At 35.5% G+C, this 23,768-nt stretch overlaps 1 protein-coding gene across 7 annotated transcripts in view; it reads right to left on the bottom strand.

Annotated features, from left to right (window-relative positions):
• The window catches only part of ZNF438 (zinc finger protein 438), a 181,497-nt gene that overhangs the window by 42,845 nt on the left and 114,884 nt on the right, over positions 1 to 23,768 (bottom strand). For 4 of the 7 annotated variants that reach the window (XM_011977320.1, XM_011977315.1, XM_011977312.1 and 1 more), the window contains one exon: positions 20,869 to 20,951. The gene's annotated coding sequence lies outside the window, so the exon portion shown is untranslated. Of the gene's footprint in view, positions 1 to 20,868; positions 20,952 to 22,291; positions 22,441 to 23,768 lie in introns of all 7 variants that reach the window. The other 3 variants (XM_011977318.1, XM_011977316.1, XM_011977317.1) reach the window with 2 other exon arrangements.

Raw genomic sequence — 23,768 nt, 5'->3', positions numbered from 1 at the left:
CCTTCTGTAACACATTTCCATCCCTCACCCATGGCCCCAGGCAATCACTGATGCTTTCTGTCACTATAAATTAGTTTTGCTTGTCCTAGAATTTCCTGTCATTTCATATACATCAAACAGTAAATATTCACTTATTATGTGTGTCAGTAGATGATTCCTTTCTGTTGCTGAATCATATTCCATTATATGCATATAACACAATTTTTTAATCCATTAACTGATGGGCATTTGAGTTGTTGCCAATTTTTGGTTATCATGAATTAATATAAATATAAATGTGTGTGTCCAAGTTTTTGTATAGATAAAGGTTTTAATATCTCTTGGGTAAAAACCTAGGAGTGGAATTATTAAGTCTATTAAGCATGGACCACTTAACTTTAGAAGCAATTGCTTGTTCTCCATAGTGGTTGTACTATATTTCATTTATTTAAAAAAAACTACCTCTTCTAAGCAATGATTGGAATTTATGTTTCTCAAGAGCAAGAGAACCCAAATAGCTTCAGGCCCACTTTAGTTATATAATATTATATACATACACACACACAAACATACACACATTGAGATTTTAGGTTCAGGAGTACATGTGTGGGTTTGATATATAGGTAAACTCATGTCATGGGGGTCTGCTGTACAAATTCTTTTGTTACCCAGGTACTAAACTTAATACCCAATAGTTATTTTTTCTGCTACTCTCCCTCCTCCCACCCTCCCACCTTTTCACCCTCCACCCTCTACCCTCAAGTAGGCTCCAGGGTCTGTTGTTCCCTTCTTTGTGTCCACGGGTTCTCATCATTTAGCTCCCACTTGTAAGTGAGAACATGCAGTATTTGGTTTGCTGTTCCTCCATTAGTTTGCTAAGGATGATGGCCTCCAGCTCCATCCATGTTCTTGTAAAGGGCGTGATCTCAGTCTTTTTTTACGGCTGTGTAGTATTCCATGGTGTATATCTGCCACATTTTCTTTATCCAGTCTACCACTGATGGGCATTTTAGGTTGATTCCATGTCTTTGCTATTGTGAACAGTGCTGCAATGAACATATGTCTGCAAATGTTTTTGCAGTAGAACGATTTATATTCCTTTGGGTGTATACCCAGTGATGGGATTGCTGGGTCAAATGGTAGTTCTATTTTTTACGTCTTTGAGGAATCACCATACTGCTTTCCACAGTGACTTAACTAATTTACACTCCCACTAACAGTATGTAAGCATTTCCTTTTCTTTGCAACCTTGTCAGCATCTAACATGCACACACATATATACAATAATATCTAATAGAAGCTTATAGTATATAAATCCTGACTAATAATAGTACTCATCATTTGCTCAATTGTAATAACAGTATTCTTCATTGGCTCAACTGCAATGCTTATTCTTATCTCAATCTGTCCTATTTCAGAAACAAATAACAAAATTCTCAAAATGTTACTAAAGCTTTAGAGGAGCTAAAACTTAATCTACAAAATAAATTTTAATCCACGTAGTAAATTCTTAATGCTTATATTGATATTTGCATTAATACAATGTATCAATGTTTGGCAATCATCTTCCTCCCCTAAATGGCTGCATGCTGCTAATGACTTTGATTTAAAAACAATCTACCCTTCCTTCCCTTCCCCCTCTCCCCACTTCCCTCCTCTCCTGAGTCTCACTCTGTCACCCTGGATGGAGTACAGTTGCACGATCTTGGCTCACTGCAACCTCCACCTCCCGAGTTCAAGTGATTCTCCTGTCTCAGCCTCCCCAGTAGCTGGGATTACAGGCATGTGCCACCACATGCGGCTAGTGTTTGTTTTTAGTAGAGACGGGGTTTCACCACGTTGGCCAGGCTGGTCTTGAACTCCTGACCTGAAATGATCTGTCCACCTCGACCCCCCGAAGTGATCGGATTTGCGGCGCGAGCCACTGTGTCCGGCAGCAACACATATTTCTGAATGTCAGTCACTGAACTATACTCACCCTTAATTTTCAGGATCATGTTCCTGCCCAATCTCAGGTATACAACGAGTTAAAAACCTGGGGAACTGAGTGGGGAGATGTACATTTCTAACTGAAACTTCTTACTGTATGATCTTGGACAAATCATTTAATCTTTTTTTCCATTTCAGTTTCTGCTTCATAGAAAGTAAGAGATAAAATACTTAATTCTTTTTGCTGAAGAAAGGATTAAACTGGATACTACATGCTGAAAATACTTGGTAAAAAAATTACTCAAAAACCAGCGTATTACATTACATGTTAATAAAGTTCTCCAGAATTCTTTCAAAATAAAACAAATGTTTATTATCTTTGGCATTTCCAAAAAAAAAAAAAAGTACTAGAATATACTTAGAAGTACAAAATACATTATTTCCAATTGCATGATCTAATCACTGACTTCTATAAAACACATGCACATACAGGCGCATGTGTTCCTTAACATGTGCTGCACGTGTGACTGAACTCGGTAGGTTAAGAATGTTTAAGATGGCATTTTTCTGCCTTGATAAAAATCTATTAGGAAAATATGTTCTAGCCTAGATCCTTATTTTTCCTTCATAGGTTTTCTATTCATTTTCTTCCAACTCATCTGGGTCTAACTACAACTGCAAATTTATATTTTTAGTTCCCAGGTTCCAGGGTGAAATGTTCTCTCCTTCCTATGTATCTCTCAAAGGCTACCTCCAAACTCAAGGCAGCTCCTGCCTCCAAATGTGCTCCTCCTCTGTTTTCCAAAGCCATTGTCTCTGCTCTATGGGCACCCTTACTGCCTTAGGTCAGGTCCTCACTGCTTGTTCCGTGTATTACAATAGCCTCCTAAATTATCTTCCTGCCTCTGGTCCAATCTATTCTCTCTGATGCAACTAGAATAATCTTTCTATTTCTACTTTGTAATCTAAAAAATTCAAGTCGAATACACATTCCTATACATCTTATTGTTTTGAAAATGCAGTCATCATGTCCTCTTCCTCAGAGACATGCACTCTCAATTCTTAGAGTTGATTCTCCCAGCATTTATACTTCCATTATCGTTAATAACATGCTTATCATTTCACTTCTTCATTGTTCAATTTTAGGCATTATCAACTGATGTCCCACAATGGAGGATGAAGATTTACTTTTTCTCTCATCAATAAAAATGTCTGATAATTTTTGTGAGTACACAATTCCAGGTTGAAAATTAAAGGCAATGTTCCACTGTATTCTGGTTTCCAATGTCAGTGTGAAGAAATCCAAAGCCACTGTGAGTAGTCCTTTGTATATAATTTGCTTTTATTGTGGAAACAATATTTATAAAATTCACAGTGAAGTGTCTCAGTCTATTTTCTTAAACTTGCCAGGTGTTTGTGGGGCCTCTTAATCAGAAAATTTGTGCATTTCAATTCCTGGGATATTTTCGCCTATTATTTTTCTAAGATTTCCTCATTTACTTTGCTCTGCTCTCTTTTTTTCCTCCTTGAATTCCTATGATTGAAATGTTGAGCTTCCCTGGCTGGTTATGCTTGTCTCCGCTTTACTATGTTTTGTTTTCTATTTATTAATTTTTGCTCTTTCTGGAAAAATTCCTTAACTTTACCTCCCAGTATTAAAAATGTGTTCCATCTGTGATTTTTAAAATTTGAAGCAATGTCTTATTAATTCTGCCATTAATATACTTTTCCATAACTAAAAGTGACAGATAATTAAGTATAAGTTTATTTGATTTCTATAGACTGCTTGGTTGTGTTTTTAGAAGGACTGTAGCACTCTTAAAATAATTTAAGACATTTATTTTATGTAAAAGTAAAAATTGTCTCAGTCTCTTGAATTTATGTAACATCAGGTTTGGGGGCCTTTCAGATGTATCAATATTAAGTTTCATTATCTGAACACAACAAGTCCTAGGAAACACCGATTTCTGATATTATCTGTAAATGCAATACAGTGCCAATGCTGCCATAGTACATTTTAGTTAAGTCTAGAAAGACCTACGTTTGCGGTAAATTTTAACAAACAGGCCTATCCTCTGTTTTCTTATGTGTTCAAATACCTAGGATACAGATATAAGAAAAAGATGTGACTCTTTCTACATCAAGCAGAACATGCTTGGAATTTCTAGCCTGGATTTCCAATGCTAACAGAATGTTCAGAAGGCATTCAGGCCAGTGAAGTTACCATCACAACAAAGATGAATGCTTTTCAAAAGAGAATTGCATTATTTGCTAATAACTGATACTTAGCAGAAAAATAAAAACCATAAAATAAAGATGCTGTCATTTACACTTCCATAATATAGACATGTACTGTGAAATTGTTCATTATTTTGTTTTCCACAATCAGTCTGGCTGGCAGTGCTTCAATCAGGTTGGATTTAATTCACTGCTTTTGAAATGATCACATTTCCACCGTTTTTGCTCTTCTCTTGTCTATATGCAGTGACAAAATCATTTAAACTAAGCAGGTTTACAGAAAGTTCATATAATTTTAAGATCATTTGGAATTCCCCACATTCTTTTTCTCTCTTAAGTCTTATTTGCTGCGCGAAACACCTCGTGAGTTCTGGTTTCATCCACATAGACCAATCTGTTCACTGGAAACAAACTATTTCCACCTCTCGCCTTTATTCCATTCTAACTGATGCACATTTCTGGTTCCACCCATTTTTCTCTCAGGTCTGTTGACATCAGTAGCTTTTTTTCTTCTTTACAGTTTTTGTCGTAAATGAAAATTCCATCAATTAGCATTATAACGACTATTCAATTTTTTAAAACTCGATTCTGCTTCTGTGCTCCACAACTTAATCTATGTTTTATATTTTCTTGTGTTCTTGTGGGTGTGGAAATTGCTGCTTAATAAATGATCGATAATTTTTCTTCTTCATTAAAAATAACTCAAACTTTCATTTTTTTCCTGAAGTACTCTAATCACAGATTTGCCTTTTCAGTATCACCCAAACTTTTTTATTCCATGCCCCTAATGGTTTCTGTCACTTACATTATTATAAAATAATTATTTCCAACATAGAAAAAGCTAAAGGAAATGAACAAATACGAAAAAAAAAAATGGGACAAATAGGTCGGGTGCGGTGGCTCAAGCCTGTAATCCCAGCACTTTGGGAGGCTAAGGCGGGCGGATCACAAGGTTAGGAGATCGAGACCATCCTGGCTAACACGGTGAAACCCTGTCTCTACTAAAAATACAAAAAATTAGCCAGGTGCGGTGGAGGGTGCCTGTAGTCCCAGCTACTTGGGAGGCTGAGGGAGGAGAATGGCGTGAACCCCGGGAGGCGGAGCTTGCAGTGAGCTGAGATCAAGCCACTGCATTCTAGCCTGGGCGACAGAGTTAAGATTCCGTCTCAAATAAATAAATAAATACATAAATAAGGGACAAATAGCCAGCAGGTTAGAAGGAAACATTCTGGAATTCTTTTTGCTTTCACTTTTCAGAAATCATCTATTACTGTATACTAATGCTGTGAAGACATTTCTGAAAGATGAACATGACATAACTGTGACAGTATTTAGATAACTAATTTATATATATATGTATTTACTAATTTATATTATTTAAAGCACATGTATATCATAGTATTTTAGAATTAGAGAAACCTGGGTACTTTTTATATTTTCCACTAATGAAATATCACCTTAATGAATTTGCAACAAAGAAAAAAATCCACAATTCTAATATTCTAACATAAATACTATTAGGATTTTGGTGTATTGTCTCTTAATTTCTTTCCTGTGCTTTTTGTTTGTTTGTTTTGGCTTTTGTAATACCTGTAATCACAATGCATGTATAATTTTTATTCCGCTTTAAAAATGTAGAGTAGTCCCTTCTTACCCATGGGGGATACATTCCAACATCCCCAGTGGATGTCTAAAACTCTGGACAGTACCAAACCCTATATATACTGTATTTTTTCCCATATGTACATACCTATGATGAAGTTTAATTTATAAATTAGGCACAGAAATTGACAATAACTAATAATAAAATACAACATTATAATAACATATAATGTGTGAATGTGAACACATATATAACAACATATAAAGGTTATGTGAATGTGGTCTCTCTATCAAAACTCTGTCTTATTGAACTGTATCTCAGGTAACTGAAATGAGAAGAGAAACCACAAATAAGGGAAGACTACTGCATTTATATATTAAGCATTTACTTACATTGTCTTCAAAAACTTTTTTTTAACATTCTGTTTGTATATTGGTTAAAAAATATAAGTACCAGGTCAAAAAAAAATTCAAGTCCAACAAAAAAGAATAAATTGAAAAATAAGCCTCCTTCTCATTCTATTCCCCCAATTCCCCTCCTCAGAGGCAACAGCTATTTGCACTTTTCTGGGCATCCTTTCAGAAATGGTTTTGTGTTTACAGAAACTAACACATAGAAATAAGCTCTGTTCCCTGTCCCCATTTCCATACTGAAGCAGATTATACATGCTGTTCTTTTTTCACTTAATATATTTTTGAGAGTTTGCTATCTCAGCACTTATCAAGCATCTTCATTCTTTTTAAAGGCTGCATAGTATCTGATTGCATGGAACCATTATTTTTTAACCCACTGGTTGACAATTAGATTGTTCTTAGCCTTCTGCTCTTACAAAGCTACATACAGTGTGTACCCCTGTATGCACATTTTTGCTAACATGTGGAAGTCTATCTACAGGAAATCACAGTAAGAAATTTCTGGGTTGACTTAACATTTTTCTAGATTTTGCCAAACTGTCCTTCAAAGAAGTTGCACTGATTTATCCAACAATGCATGAAAATGCCTCAAAACCACCACTTGCAACAACTGCCATAGGAATTTTTCAATCAAATACTCAAAACATTTAAGGATCCTAACATGCCTATGTAACTGTCTCAACTTTAGCTGAATATACAAACACTGCATTTTACTGAAATATATAAACCATGAAAACCAAATTTCCTGTCTCCAGGAGTTAGAAGGGTGATTGTTTATGGGAAGTCCCACCAACAAACTAGAAATGGGAAAAGGAGTCCATTGCAAGGGACAGTGCTGCTGCCCAACATCACCAAAAGGAAGTGTGCATTAGTGTTCATGCAGCATGACTCATTAGTTTGTGTCAACATTTTCTTGCTATGAAAATGAAAACAGACTGATTTCCTAATTGAAAAAGTCAAACCAGATAATATAATAAGAGAAAACATTGTTACATATTTGAAAAAGTAGCCCTTTAAAAGTGTTTTTCTTTTCAAAACATTACATGTATAGTTTTAAAATGATTTTATAGTGTAAAAATCATGCTTCTTTATCTACGATGAAATGGTGTCTTGACTGAGGTGCTACCAGCTGAGGATATGTGAACCCAATTAACCCAATTTTTAACTTGTCCATACGAAGTGGTTTATTTTAGATGTACACTGCTCCCTAAATCCTTTAGGGTACAACATGGAAAAACCATAAACAGGCTATAAAGGTCATGACATTAATTTTGCTATCATTATCATACCTTCAGAAGGCATTCAAAACTAAAAAAGTCTTATCCTCTGGGAAGGAAGGCAAATTTGAAACTAATTATGGTAGTTATTATTGTAATACTATTAAATTAAACACTGTGACCCTAGCTAAATTTATTTTGGTACATTTTGTTAATGAATAAAACTACTCAAATAATACTGTACTGTTGCACACAGCAAAATGGTACATCAAAGGACTAGAACAAAGTAACCACTCAAAAACTTGAATTCTCATTAACCTAAAGCTTAACTGGAATGTTTAATGTATTAATAAGCATCCATAGACTCTCTTTGCAGAAGATGCTCTATGTGTTATACAGGTTTATTTAAGAACTAAAAACTTCACATGGGTAGAATAACCATTACTATTTATTTAAACCCAAAAGAAAATAAAGAGGGAAAATATCTCAGTAGCTTCTTTTTCTGAATACGTTTTTAAGAATCAAACTGCTTTTGGTGTTTGGAGGACAAGACGGTCCAGAGGCAACATCTAAGCTTAATAATTTCCTGCCAGTTCAGGTTCCTAACATCTTACCAACACCTGGCCTGAGCACCAGGCGGGAGAGGAAGCCGCCGACCCAGCACCTGGGGAGTATTTAATGTGTGTGTTCTCTAGTGTCCTGAAACCAGAATCATAGCCACACAGACTCTGGCGGGTTCATTTTAATCCTTGTAAATGCTGGAGGACAGAGATCAGGGATGAGGACAGTGAATAATGAGTCTGGGTGGGTGGGGAAGAAAAATTAGACAAGGAGGAGAACTATCAACATCTGTGTAGGATTAATGATCAAGAGAAAGATGAGTAAGTAGCAATCACAAAAGAAAGAAAAAGTGGGAAGAAAAAAAGGAACAATGGCAACATTATTATACAAGGAGAAATAGCATTTGAAGAAAAAAATCACTTCAATTCCAGTTTCTTTAAATATCTCAGAAGACACAGAAAACCATTCAAGCACTGGTTCATATACTCTTGCAGTTAGAAAAGATGCTTATAGTACTTTTTGTGCATGGCTGATAGTCTTTGATAGTTTATAACTACTAATTGGTATAAATGGCCATGTTGCTAGTCAACTGCAATAGTTTATTAAAATTTACGTTGGGATGAAGTTAAATATTTGAAGAGCATCTTTATTTCTCTAAATTTGAAAGTTAACCTTAGAACAAGAATTTCTAATTGGTCTCTGTTTAGGGGTGTTAGCTGACTATGAGGCATTACCACATAGGAAAGATGAGAAAAATCAGAATGCAGAAGGCCCTAGAGGACCATTTTTTTATTGCATGGATTTGTTAAATAGTTTAATTGTGGATACTCAAGGATCCCAATTAAAAGGATACAACTAGGAGTGCTTTCCTCTTCCTTTGTTTTCCTATATTTGCCCATGTCCCCACAATCTATTTCTAGATCCATACCTCCAACTGCATTTTGTACTCCAAATGTGTACATTTTCACATTAGCTGATGAAGCAACACTTCAAGTTAGGGCATGATGGTGCTAGCCAAGAGTTCACTTTCAGGAGGTAGTCATCTTTGTCTTTGCAGTAGTTATTTTAGAATTATTTAAATATTTAATTATATTTTGTTCTTACTTTAGAAAAATTAGTTTGGGTGTTTGGAGATGAAAAGATTAAAAGTAAATGTGACTGAGATGACACCAAAAACATAGGCAGCAAAGGTAAAAATAGATAAACTGGACTATATCAAAATTTAAAACTTCCGTGTATCAACAGATACAATCAACAGAGTGAAAAGGCAACTTATAGAATGAAAGAAAATATTTGAAAATAATTATCTGATAAGGAATTAATATTCAGAACATACAACAAATTCCTATGACTCAACAAAACCCAAATAACCCAACTTAAACATGAGCAAAGGATTTGTATAGACATTTCTCTAAAGATGATGTACAAATGGCCAACAAGCATATTAAAAAACGTACATCACTAATTAGAAAAATGCAAATCAAAACCACAATGCGATATCACCTCACATTCATTAGGATGGCTACTATTTAAAAAAAAAAAAACAGAAAATAACAAATGTTGGTGAGGATATGGAGAAATTGAAACTCTTATTTACCGTTGGAAATGTAAAATGGTGCAGAAACTATGGAATACTGTACAGCAGTACCTCACAAAATTAAAAATAGAGTTACCATATGGTCTAGCAATTCCACATCTGTGTGAATATCAAAAATAACTGAAAGCAAGATCTCAAAGAGATACATGTACATCCATGTTCGTAGCAGCATTTTTCATAGCAGCCAAGAGGTGAAGCAACTCAACTGCCCATTGACAGACAAATGGATCAACAAAATGTGATATATACATACAATGGAATATTATCCAACTTTAAAAAGAAAAGAAATTCTGACACATGCTACAATACACATTAACCTTGAGGAGACTATGTTAAATGAAATAAGCCAATCAGAAAAGGGCAGACATTGTAAGATTCCATATATATCAGGTATCTAGAGTAATCAAATTCAAAGATAGACAGCAGAATAGTGGTTTCCGGGGGCTAGGGGGTTGTGGTCGGGGAGGAGGGCAGGCCGGAAGAAAAGAAATCAGGGAGAAATAGGGAGTTGTTTGATAGGTATACAGTTCCAGTTTTATAAGATGAAAAATTCTGGAGTTTGGCTGCACAACAATGTGAATGTAATTAACACTACTGAAATGTGCAATTAAAAAGGGTTAAGAAGGTAAATTGTAGGTTATGTGTTTTTTACCACAATAAAAAAAGTAAATGTGATCATAGTAGTGATATGTAGCATAGGTACTGTAAGCAATATAAAAGTAGGCAAAAATGGCAATCACTCAGCATGTTTTATGTGGCAAGTCTTTAACTTTTATTGGAAGCATACTTGACTTAAGCCAGGTATGTGCTCAACTGTAAAGAAAAATGATAAAACTAAAGAATATTTACAAAGTATACAATATTTATACTAGACATACATATCTGTCAAAAAGAATGACATATTCTTTTTGAATTGTATAATGTTTTACTAGTTCTGTGGTAAAGGAATATCTTCTTAGCATATGTCTTTTTGTTTTACTTTTACACACTGTATATCTGGGTAGTTTTTTGAGGAACATATTTTATATAAAAGTAAATACTGCCTATAAAAAGGAAGTACTAGCCTAGGGCTCTTCAGGCCATAGGATATCAACACAACCACTCCGAAGATTGGATCTGGTTAATTTCTTTCTATATTCCCCCTAATACTATCATCCCATGTTCTCTGGTGAGTTTATCAGAAAGGCAGGGAGTTTCAGGCAATCTTGTTCATAAGGCTACCTTAGTATTATAGCAGCTGACAAAAGATCTAGTGCTATAGAGCAAGTGCTTCAACAAATAACATCTTCTCAGTCGTGGTCCTGGCAGAGGAGATTTCTGACCTCCGTTAAATCTACCACCACCCAGGCACCTCCACTCCCCAGGCTCTGGCATTAACAAAGTCGACCTGAAAAAAGCAAGTTAACCCAGTAGTTCCAGATTACAATCATCAGGTGAAAATATGGCATCACAGAGATGAGCTGTAAACCCCTAAATTAGCTTTGAGATTAAAGCAGCAAGGTCATTTCCTCCTGGGGTCTTCAAGACCTGGGTCTGTACTCACAATACTGACAGTGAAACAAGCAGATATGGGTGAGGACATGGGGCAGTGCTCTGGGGCACACAGGGCCTTGTGGGGTTGCTCCTGAAACAGTTACTTTAAGGTTTCAAACTGGTGACAGAGATTGTTGACCTCCAGACTGTATCCTCTAACAACAATCATAGAGCATTAAACTTAAAACTGAAATACAATGAATGGGAAATCTGTTACCATTTTGGTATACAATTTTAAATACACTTAAATACAATATTAAATATAATATTACAAAATCAATTGGTTGCTGCTGTAAATTCACTAAGCATTTGGTTTCCTCATGAATGATTAGTTTGGGGGGTTAACTTTAGTCTAAATAAAGGCAAATAACTGCAACAGGATGATTTCAAGAAGTAAGAAATTGTTAAGGGTGGTAGCCTCTGGAAAAGGAAGAATTGGAAAGAAAAATGACTTTCTACTGTATATTTTTTTGTAAACCTTTTGAATGTTCTACCTTACTTAAAACAGTAGTATTAACAATAAGAACAACAAGAATAAAGTAGAACCTGGGAGAGAGGTGGTTCTCAATCAACACTGCCAGGGAAAGATGTCCATAACATCATCTTAAGTGAAGCAAGCTGGGGAACAGTAGGTATATTCTGATCTCATTTGCCTTTAAAGGAAAAAAAGTTGTATTCTCACAGAGAAACATCAAATTATCAACAGTGGTTACTTTTGGGGCTTGAGTTGGTGGCATTTCCACCTTTAATTGGGTATAATACATGTATGTGTGTGCATATACACACACACACATAACTATATTGTATATATTTATATAATACATATGTAACTACATAACCATCTATTTTTATACTAAAAATAATAACCGTTCTAAAAGGGGGGAAAACGCCTAGTTAGATTCCACTTTAAAAATATTTCTGTTTAAGAAGAACAGATACTTTGATTTTCAAGTAGTCTTTTTTTCACTTTTGATATTTTCTGCATTCGAATTCCACGGTGACCATTACACTCAATACATAATTTCCTGGCAAAATCAAATGTGTAACGTCCATCCATCAATCATCCAATGTAGCAGTTTAGTAGATTGTGCCTATATCAATAAGAGAGGCACTGTATGTAATTTCTTATAATTCTCATTCAATACTTTTTCTAAACACAAAATAATTTCAACTCAGTAACAGATCTTTAGTTAAGGATGGATTTTCAAAATCATCACACATTTTTTTAAAAATTCAAAGAATATTCTCTGCCCTCTTCAGATTAGATAAGGTCTTGTTATTCTATATTTTCTTTGCACAATTTAATTCTCCTTTCCCAACACTGACTACACCTATATTAACTTCACATCTATCTTCCTCACCAGACTCAAAACTCTACAGGGGCAAGGTGCAAGTCTGTCACATTCTTAGCTTCAGGACCTTGGACGAAGTCTTTCAAAATATTTGATGAATTAACTTTGAATGATATAAACCTTAAAAAAAGGAGTTACAAGATTTTGCAGATATTCAAGGTGAAAGATGCTAAATAAAAATTATATAACTAACCAAATAAGAAAGATCCACATCATACTTAAAAACAGCACATAGATAGAAGAAAAGGTTATTTGCCTAAAGGATTGGTATGACAAAATTAAAGCACATGTTCTCCAAATACAACTGCTAAAAGCCTCCAGAGTTTGGCTACCTTATAAATATCAGGCTTTCAGTCACAAAAGCAAAGGCTTTAAAGAAATAACCACAAGTAACTTCCAAAATGGGATTATAATACTATACTCTTAAAGTACATTATCATTTAAAAATTCATCTTATTAACAGGTTGTTTCAGAATTCATTATATTTCAATAATCTTTTAAAAAAGAAATATGGAGGCCAGGCGTGGTGGCTCATGCCTGTAATCCCAGCACTTTGGGAGGCCGAGACAGGTGGATCACGAGGTCAGGAGATCGAGACCATCCTGGCTAACACAGTGAAACCCTGTCTCTACTAAAAATACAAAAAATTAGCTGGGTGTGGTGGCGGGCACCTGTAGTCCCAGCTACTTGGGAGGCTAAGGTGGGAGAATGGCGTGAACCCGGGAGGCAGAGCTTGCAGTGAGCCGAGATCGTGCCACTGCACTCCAGCCTGGGTGACAGAGCAAGACTCCGTCTCAAAAAAAAAAAAAAGAAGAAATATGGAATAGCAAATGTACTGAACCTCCTCCTCACCCCCCCAAGTGCCCCCCGCCCCCACAGGGCACACAGAGTCAGACTTTTGTTTTGACAACTCTTGAGACGAATCCAAATCTTAATACTCTAGTGAATATGTATAGTTTTTGGCATGTATATACTTACACATCTACTAGAGTTGAATTAACTCTACTCATGAACTTGTATGCCAGTTTCAAGAAAAATTTTAACCAACGTAGAAAATTATTCTTTTGAAAACAAAACAAAACAAAACAAAACAAAACAAAACAAAACAAACAAAAGTTTTCTGGCCACAAGGATAACTAATTAAAGTTATACACTTTCTTATGCAACCATCTTTTGTCAAAGTAAGGCAGTATAAAAGGTAGGCATTCACTGTAATCAACTTAACTGATAACCCCACAAAGCAGGCATTGGAAAACTTTTTCTCTAAAGTGTTACATGGTAAATATTTTCAGTTTTGTGGACCCTACCATCTGTGTCATAACTACTCTATTCTACTAGTGTAGTAAGAAAACAGTTACAAGCAATATATAAGGTTATTTACGAAGTTTCAATAAAAACTATGTATGGATGGCCGGGCACGGTGGCTCAAGCCTGTAATCCCAGCACTTTGGGAGGCCGAGATGGGCGGATCACGAGGTCAGGAGATCGAGACCATCCTGGCTAACACGGTGAAACCCCGTCTCTACTAAAAAATACAAAAAAACTAGCCAGGCGAGGTGGCGGGCGCCTGTAGTCCCAGCTACTCGGGAGGCTGAGGCAGGAGAATGGCGTAAACCCGGGAGGCGGAGCTTGCAGTGAGCTGAGATCCGGCCACTGCACTCCAGCCTGGGTGACACAGTGAGACTCCGTCTCAAAAAAAAAAACAAAAAAAACAAAAAAAAACTATGTATGGATACTGAATCAAAATTTTATATCATTTTCATTGATCACAAAATATTGTCTTCCTTGTTTTTTTTTCAATAATTTAGAAATATAAAAATCATTCTTAGCTTGCAGTCCACACAAAACCAGGCCCAATTTGGTTTGCTAGTCCCTACTCTAAATCAATGACTTAGTAAACCTGGTTTATACCACTTATGAGCTATGTAACCTTGCCCTTCACCACAATAGCCCAAACAACAAAGAAAACCACCACTACCAATAACCGTAACTGAATTAACCTCTTAATTTTCATGTGGGAGTTAGAGAGCTATTTTATTGGTATAACAGCAGCAGCAACTAACATTTATTTTGAGATTTTTATGGCTCCAAACAGTGTTCTCGGCATTTTAAGTATATGCTAATTTCTTTAATTCTCATCACAGCCTTGGGATGGATATTTTATGATCCCCATTTTACATACAAGGAAATTCATGCACAGAGAGATTAAGTAACTTATCTAAGCTCACCCAACTAGTAAAATGTGGAGCTGAGGTTTGAAGACAGGTACTGGGTTCTGTCCTCAGTATTCTCAGAAATCAAAATGCACAACAGAATAAGTACACATGAAAAACAATGATAGTTAATGCTCATCAATAATAAAACACTAATTTTTAGATGGCCTATACTCCAGTAAGAAAAATGGAAACTTGTTTCAAATAGATGTGAGTGTCAGTATTCTCATTGAAAAATTAGGAACAGTAGTCCCTGATTCCTTCCTGTGTATGCTGGTTCATGAGAACAAATGTTAGTGTAAATGCCCCAGGAGAAAAATGCAAAAGGCAGGTCACTATGACTTTCTCTAAATGACTGTCCTGATTCTAACACAAATTTGCCTCTAGCTTTGCTGTGTTTGGCATTTACAGATTTATAATATTTGCCCATTACTGATACATTAACAATAAACACTAATAATCAGGAAGTCACCTTTCTTACACCAGTTATAACTGAAACTATAACCCATTTGCATACTCTTTTTCTCATAAAATCTTTACAGGTCAGTTGGTTCTGTGTGCTGGCATCCTAAATGCAAGTGGATGCCTAATAACTAACTCTTCAGGGATCATATGAAAATGATTTTAGGGTGTAAATTAAAATTTATTTCAGTGTAGTGTTAAATTGCCAGTGTGCCTTTTAGAAGTTATAAGAAAACACCATCACTTCTACATAACTGGAGAATAAAAGCATCCCCAAAGAACTTGGCATTTTAAGACTTTGGCTGGCCAAGGAAATAAGAAATTGCTAAAACTACATTCAGTCCAAATATTTCTCATTGGAAGGTAGTTACTTGCCAGAAAATTATTTCAGAGTCTACTTTCATTACTTACATAAAAATGAGGAGGCTCACATGTCAGATGATCTCTACAACACTGGGGGAGGATCGGCAAGGCCAAACACATTTTAAGAAGACACAGGACTTTTGCTTGTAAGTTTATTACTGCTTGAGGTTGAGCCTTTTGGGTATTAAAAAAATATATACCAACAGAACTACTCTCCCAAGGAAAATAGTGCCACCATTTGTAGACCATGTAACCTTCAAGTATGTGCTACTTTTTTGTCCCTGTATCTAACTTAAATCAGGAACTGTATTTTTTTAATGATTTGCTTTCGGAACTTGAAGTCTTGAAAACAGTGTGATGCAATTACTGCTGTTCTAGCCCCCAAAGAATTTTCTGTGTAAAATCTTGAGAATCAATAAAGATGGAAGGGAGAAATTGGAATGTTTTAACTGCAGCCTTCAGAACTTTAGTAACAGCACAACAAATTAAAAACAGCTCATGCACAGTTAAAAAAAAAAAAAAAAAAAAAGAAGACACAGGAGACAGACCAGGACAACAGAGACTCTCAGAGCAAAATTCATCTGGCAAATTAAAAAAAATTGTCTAATTTTCAGAAATTTGTACTCTCCCCAAATATTTGCTATCAGCAAATCACATAATTCTGTATTATATGTGACTGCCTCAGTAAGAAAGAGATACTTGTCAACAGAAAAAAAATCCAATCATGTTACTTGAAGTTGTTCATAACAAAGTGTATCATGAAGGAAAATCTCTGGCTTAGAAACAGCCCTCCAACTCATTCACTTTCCAAAGTCCAATGTCTGGGAGCCATGCCTTACACCTCTCTCCCTTACTTCCCCTACCTTGGCTTTCACCAAATAGTATCAATTTTACCTTCCAAAAAGCCCTCAGATATGTCCACTTTTCCTCGTCTCCACTGCCAACTGTCTGGTGCAAGTTGCTCTATGAGTCCCTGCCTAGACCATGAGTACTCTTCACTGGTCCCTCCCACTTCCACTCTTGCCCCTTTTCTGACACAGCCAGAGGGATGTCTTCAAAACACGGATTAGAATGTGTCACCCCAGACTGAAAACCTTTCAAAGCCGTAACACATTGATGAGGTTGTGCACAGTCTGGTCTGGACCTTCTTCTCGGATGCACTCCTCACCCCCTCATTTTCTTTGTCTCATTCACGCTGACCTTCCTTCCATTTCCTGAAAACCCTGTGACTCTCTTGAGAGTATTTACACGTGTTGGCCCCCACTTCCTGTAATCCCTCTTACCTTATGCCCTTTTTGCCTTGATAGCTTGGATTCATCCTTTGGATCTCAAGGGAAAATCACCCCCTTAAAGAGAACTGTCCCTGACCTAGGTTCAGATATCCCTGTTAATAATCTTAGTGGCCCCTGTATCTTTCCCTGATGGTACTTACCACAATTGTAATGCCTCATACTCCTAACAGACAAGAAGCTCTAGAGGGTTGGGTTCACACCCCTTTGTGTTCATATGGTACCCTAAGAATTTGACACAGTAACAGACCACCTAGGAGGAGTTATTTGTGATACACTTCACATACGGTAACATTTACCCCTTTACAGTGTTACATACAGGAATGGAAGAGGTTTTCAATATAAATACTGGCTGTGTCTTAGGGTAACTCTATGTTTAACCTTTTGAGGATTTTCCAGATTGTTTTCCAAAGAAGTTTCCCATTTACATTCCCACCAATAATGTATAGGGTTTCCAATGTCAACAAATCCTCACTAATACTTGTTTTTGTCCATATTTAAATTACAGCCATCCCATGAGGCACAAAGCGGTATCTCATTGTGGCTATTCCCTAATGACTAACAATGTTGAGAATCTTTTCATGTGCTCATTGGCAATTTGCAAATCTTCTTTGGAAAAATGTCTATTCAATTTCTTTGACTAGTTTTAATTAGGTTATTTTTATTGTTGAGTTGTAAGAGTTCTTTATATACATTGGATACAGGTTCTTTATCAGATAAAAGATTTGCAAATATTTTCTCCCATTTTGTGGGCTGTCTTTTCACTTTCTTGATGGCGTCCTTTGAAGTACAAAAGTTTTTAATTTTAGTGTAGTCCAACTTACATAGTTTTCTTTTGTTGTTTATACTTTTGGTATCAATCTAAGAAACCACTGCCTACCACAAGGTTATAAAGATTTCAGTCTATGTTTTCCTCTAAGAGTTTTATATTGTTTTTATCTCTTACATTTAGGTCTTTGATCCATTTTGAATTAATTTTTATATATTGTGTGAGGATATCCAGTTGTCCCAAGACTACTGGCTGAAAAGACTATCAGAGTGTCTTGGTACCCTTGTTGAATATCAGTGTACCACAGATGTAACAGTTTATTTTTAGACCCTATTCCATTGATCTGTATGTATATCCTTATGCCAGTACCACACTGTTATTTATTATAGCTTTGTAGTAACTCTTGAAATTGAGAATGGGGAGTTTTCAAACTTCGCTTTTCTTTTTCAATACTATTTTGGCTATTATGGATTCCTTGCATTTCCATATTAATTTTAGGGTCAACTTGTCAATTTCTACAAAAGGGGCAGCTGAAATTTTCAGACTGCATTGAAACTAGAACAATTTGGGGTGTATTACCAACTTAACAATGTGAGTTTTCCAATTCAAAGACACAGATATCTTTCCACTTATTTAGGTCTTCAATTTTTCACAACAATATTTTGTAGTTTTGGTGTGCAAGTCTTGCACTTCCTTTGCTTATTTGTAAATACTTATTCCTGAGTATTTATTCTCTTTGATGCTACTGCCAATGTCATTGTTTTCTTAATTTCTCAGTTTTATTCTTAATTTCCAGATTGTTCATTGGTAGCATATATAAATACAATTCATCTTTGTACTGATCTTGTATCTTTCAAACTTGCTGAATTCATTTATTAGTTCTAACAATTTTTTAGGGGATTCCTTAGATATTTTTACATAAAAGATGTCATCTACAAACAGAGAACGTTTTTCTTCTGCCTTTCCAATCTGGATGCTTTTCTTTTTCTTACCTAGCTGCCCTGCTTAGAACCTCCAGTGCAATGTTAAATAGAAACAGTAAGATAACACATTCTTGTCTTGTTCCTGATCTTAGAGGGCAAACTCTCAGTTTTTCACCATTAAGTATGATGTTAGCTGTGTAGTTTTTGTAGATTCTCTTTATCAGGGTGAGGAAGTTCCCTTCTATTCCTAGTTTGTTCAGTGTTTGTATGATAAAAGGGACTTAGAATTTGTCAAGTGCTTTTTCTGTGTCTATTAAGATGATCATGTGACTTCTGTTCTCTATTCTATTAATCTGGTGTCAACACAGATTTTCATATGTCAAAGCAATCTTGCATTCCTGACATATATCCCATTTGGTCTTGATGTTAATGCTTTTCATGTCACTAGATTTAATTTTCCAGCATTTTGTTGAGAATTTTTGTTTGTTAAGATGGAGTCTTGCTCTTGTCGCCCAGGCTGAAGCGCAATAGCGCCAATTTTGGCTCACTGAAACCTCTGCCTCCTGGATTCAAGCTATTCACCTGCCTTAGCCTCCAGAGTAGCTGGGATTACAGGCAATAGCCACCACGCCCAGCTAATTTTTGTATTTTTAGTAGAGACACAGTTTCACCATGGTGGCCAGCCTGGTCTCGAACTCCTGACCTCAGGTGATGCACCTGCCTTAGCCTCCCAAAGTGCTGGGATTACAGGTGTGAGCCACCACACCTGGCCAAGAATTTTTACATCAGAACTATAGATCAAAGATACTGGTCTATAGTTTTCTTGTGTTCTTGTTGTCTTGTCCATTTTTATCAGGGTAATACACTCGCCTTACAGAATCAGTCAGGAAGTATTCTCTCCTCTTGTATTTTTTTGGAGAAGTTTGTAAAAGATTGGCATAAATTCTTTTCTATATTTTTGGTAAAATTCACAGTGAGGACATACGGGCCTGGGTTTTTTGTGTGTATGAAGGGGGAAATTTTTAAAATTATAATTCAATCACTTAACTTGTTATAGGTTCATATTTTCTCTGTCTTCTTGACTCTGTTTTGGTAGTTTTTGTTTTTTAGGAATTTATCCATTTCATTTAAGTCACCAAATATTTTAGCATATAATTACCTTTTTTAAATTTCTGTAGAGTCGGTAGTGGTATCCGCTCTTTCATTGCTGATTATTCTTTTATCCTGGTTAGTCTAGCTAAAGGTTCATAAATTTTGCTGATCTTTCAAAGGACCAACTTTTGCTTTTATTGATTTTCTATCGTTTTTATTCTTCCATTTATTTGCACTTTCATCTTTATTATTTTCTTCCTTCTGCTTGCTTAGGTTTAGTTTGCTCTTCTTTTTCTAGGTTCTTAACGTGAAAAGTTGGACTATCAATTTGAGATCTTTCTTTTTTTGAAAAAAATAAGCATTTATAGCTATAAATTTCTCTCTAAACACTGCTTTTTAAAGTTGCAGCCCATAAATTTTGGTATGCAGTGCTTTAGGTTAATTTATCTCAAGACATTTTCTGATTTCCCTTGTGATTTCTTCTTTGACTCTGATTATTTAGAAGTATATTATTTAATTTCCACATATTTGTGCATTTCCCAAATTAGGAGTATGTCATTTAATTTCTATATATTTGTGCATTTCCCAAATTTTCTTTTGTTACTTATTTCTAATTGTATTCTATAGTGGTCAGAGAACAAACTTTTGTATTATTTCATTCCTTTTTACATATATTGAAGCTAATTTTATGTCCCAATAATCTATCCTGAAGAGTGTTCCATATGCACTTGAATGTGTGTTCTGCTCTTTAAGTGGAGTATTCTACAGATGTCTGTTAGGTCTATGTGGCTTATAACGTGGGATCTGGGAATGAAGCCCAAGCTATTCTGGCGTTTTCAGGAGGGTGTTTACCTTTTTAAGGGCTCACCACACCATTTAATATCATCCTAATGTTAAGAGGTATGTACAGTAAGATGCTCACTTTGGATTTGCTCTTAAACACATCTATTCTGAAGAACTCCAAGGAGAGCAAAGTAGGAAATGAACGCAGCTGTCCTACGTTTCCTGATTAATTTCATATCTGTCTCATGGGCATGTTTTAAATACATGACTACATGTACTCTGCATATAAAAAATATATACAAGTGCACAGTGAAAATAAATGATGCTATTTCATACTACTAATACTGAAATTTTGTCTGCACAAGCACTTTCTGAAAGAAGTATCATATGACTTGGTACAGAATAAATATATTTTATGATTAAGAAACTTCTCTTACAAAATATACTCTGTGAAGTAGTATCCACTGCAGTTGATTTAAGGTAGGCCTTTGTGAGGAAAATCTAGAAATTAAGAGCACTACATCAATATGCAAAAATTATTTAACAAAATACCTTTTATTGTTCTTGCATGAGGTTTGTGGTTAATTCCATCAAAATGTTCAGAAGATAAGATGTGTGTACTTTCTTCAACACACCTAAAAAAGAAAACTGGATTTACAAACTTTTAAGAGAAAATTACAAAACAGTATTATTAGCATATCATTAACACCACATCTACATTTTTTTGAAAAAATAACACAGTATTTAGGATCTTACGCAAAAGTCATAAAGATATTTGCCTTATTGAACTGTGTAATATGAAAGTTTACCACTTTAGTAAAGTACTAAAATTTTTTTAACATATACATGAATATGACTTAAATACTATCTCTTGAATTATATAAAGTTACAAAACCAAAGAAATACTTAACTTTTGTTTCTATGATTATGTAATAAATCATTCAGAACCTTCACACATAGTCTCCATAAGCTTCTACTACGGAATCATGGCCATTTTTACTTGGACAACAGGAAAATTACATGACTTTCCAAATACATCAAAACTTTCTAACTGAATAAAACACAGAACTCCTGATTGTCGACTGAAGTTTTACCTTCTAAAATATGAACCCAAAATCCAAAAATAGTGCCAGAAATAATAAATCTCAGAAAGTAACTTTTTACTTTAATTTTCTTTTCCTACTCACTTTTTCATCTTTATCCTGAACAGCTTACCTTTGTATCATATGGCCTCTTGATGAAAGTAATAAAAGCATTTTACTTTTTAATATGCATGGTGAATCATTTTCAAACTTGTGAGGGACAGCAGTCATGACAGAAGGGTGCTTCCATCCCAAATTAATGACACTAACTATATGATCTAGTTAAATTAGAAAAAGTGAAGTATGGCAAAGGTGTTTTAGAAGCAGCTGTGGCTTAAGCAGTCACATGGTAACCACCATGGAGCCTGAATCTAAAAATATTCTTTCAAGCTGGTATGCCATGCCTTCTTCCAATTTTGATGACCATATCACAAAATATCCACACAAGTAGGGTATGTATAGTGATGCAAAGAGACTTCTGAACTATCCTAATAACCAATGTAAAGGTCATGGCAGGTAAATGTATTCTTTTCACAGTTTGTCTAGCTAGATCTTCTTTCACATTTGTTCCTGAGGACTGAAGCTCCCTAGGTTCAGCTGGGCACTTCTCGAAAAGCAAGCTCCTGAAGCTCTCTGTCCTTGTGCAGGACAGGCTGGCTGCACAAAAACTTCAGGTTTTTCTAGGTGTTAGAGTACAATTACCTTGTGTGGGAGTGGGGAAGAAGATTCACCTGAGACTACAGGTGCAAGGGAGAGGAAAGACCATATTTAAAGTGATCATAGATTGAAGGAATCAAGGAACCCTGGGAAAGATAGAGATAAGGGTCGATGACAGTAATAATGAATAGGTGCTTATAAACAGAAAAGAGTACTATGTTTCAGCAAATGCTTACATTCCTATAGTCCTCCAGTCTATGTCCAGAAGAATGTGGCAATGACAAAACATCTTTTCCTCCACTCTCAGGATAAGCTTCCTACAGCCATAGATGGACAAAGAGGCAAATATACAGTAGAAAAAAAATGCGAACACTTCCAAACCCGACTGGAGCAGAAAACAATCTAGTCAGTATGAGGAGAGTCTCAGCAGGGGCTTGGTAGCATGAAGAACGGAGACACAATCTTGCAAAGGGGCAGAAAGCAACTTTATACGTTAGTATTGATATACCACCCCTTTGGAGAACCACTGCTTTAGATGAATCTTTATTTGTATTTTGGCCCCAAAAAAAAACAAAAAACAAAAAAAACCCCACCTATAGTTAGAGAAACTCATCACCTTTTTACCTATGGTAAAAATAAAATATTTCTTAGTGTGTTCTTTAGAATTTTTATGTAAGCATTCTGTTGTCCCTAGGCCAATCTAAATTAGTAGAGTTAAAATTAAAGCTATCATATTCAATGTATCCTTTTATGAAAAATCAAAACTAAAATTTCATATTTTCTGGAATAGAAAACATCCAGAAGAGTCACTAAAAAATGTATCAAAATCTTAGAATACAGTAGTTCAAGCAAATACATTTTCATAACTTAAAAAATACGAAAAATAAATACATACAATGTTTCATTTATGATTCACACTTCTCAGTTACATTAAATAAATCAAACTTTTAATTGGGTAAGGGAAAATCACTCTCTTGGCACGTTAAAAAATGGAGATCATTATAATTTCAAATGAGAACATCTATTTAGGTTTACCAAAAAACATAAAGCAAAAAAATCCCTTGGCCAAATAAAATGTAGCCACAGTACCAACAGAGTTGTAATATCTAGCGCTTTTCTCACCATTTATTTAGCAAATACCTGTGGGACACACACTCAGTAGCTTGCTTAGTGAGATAGGGGCCCTGTCCTCAAAAAGCCAGTTGAAGAGCCTTGCTGGTGAATAAACTGTTTTCCAAAATAAGTAAAACGTAAGATAACATGTGACGTGTCAGAAGACTCTTTCAATAAAGTAATTTAAATCACTACAAATGTTTGCCTTAAAAAATGTGTTTAAAAATTTCCACAGACCATCTCATGCCTCCCATCTCCTTCTCAGCTTTAATACTGACCTTACTCTCAGGAGAAATGGACACACACAATACAGAAACCACATTTAGAGCAGCGTAAGTCTCTGTGTCCTACAAATTCCCATCTCCTCAAACTCTGCAACTGCTCCGAAAAGGGTGTTTGTGTTCAACTAGGAAACTCACTGCACAGATTATTTTTGGAAACACAAGAGCCAGCCTCTTTGATGCCTGACACTAAACCTGTTCTCCTTAACTCCTCAAACCTTCAGTACTATTCTCCTCTTCATGCTCTCTCTAGATTATTTCACCTTCATTTTCCAAAGGAAACAGAAGTTATCTGATGGAAAGTGACTCTCCTTCCCGG

Source organism: Mandrillus leucophaeus, unplaced genomic scaffold (assembly GCF_000951045.1).
Source record: "Mandrillus leucophaeus isolate KB7577 unplaced genomic scaffold, Mleu.le_1.0 Scaffold178, whole genome shotgun sequence".
Classification (NCBI taxonomy): Eukaryota; Metazoa; Chordata; class Mammalia; order Primates; family Cercopithecidae; genus Mandrillus; species Mandrillus leucophaeus.
Note: the sequence above shows the minus strand (reverse complement) of the source record. Positions and strands in the feature narration are given on the sequence as shown.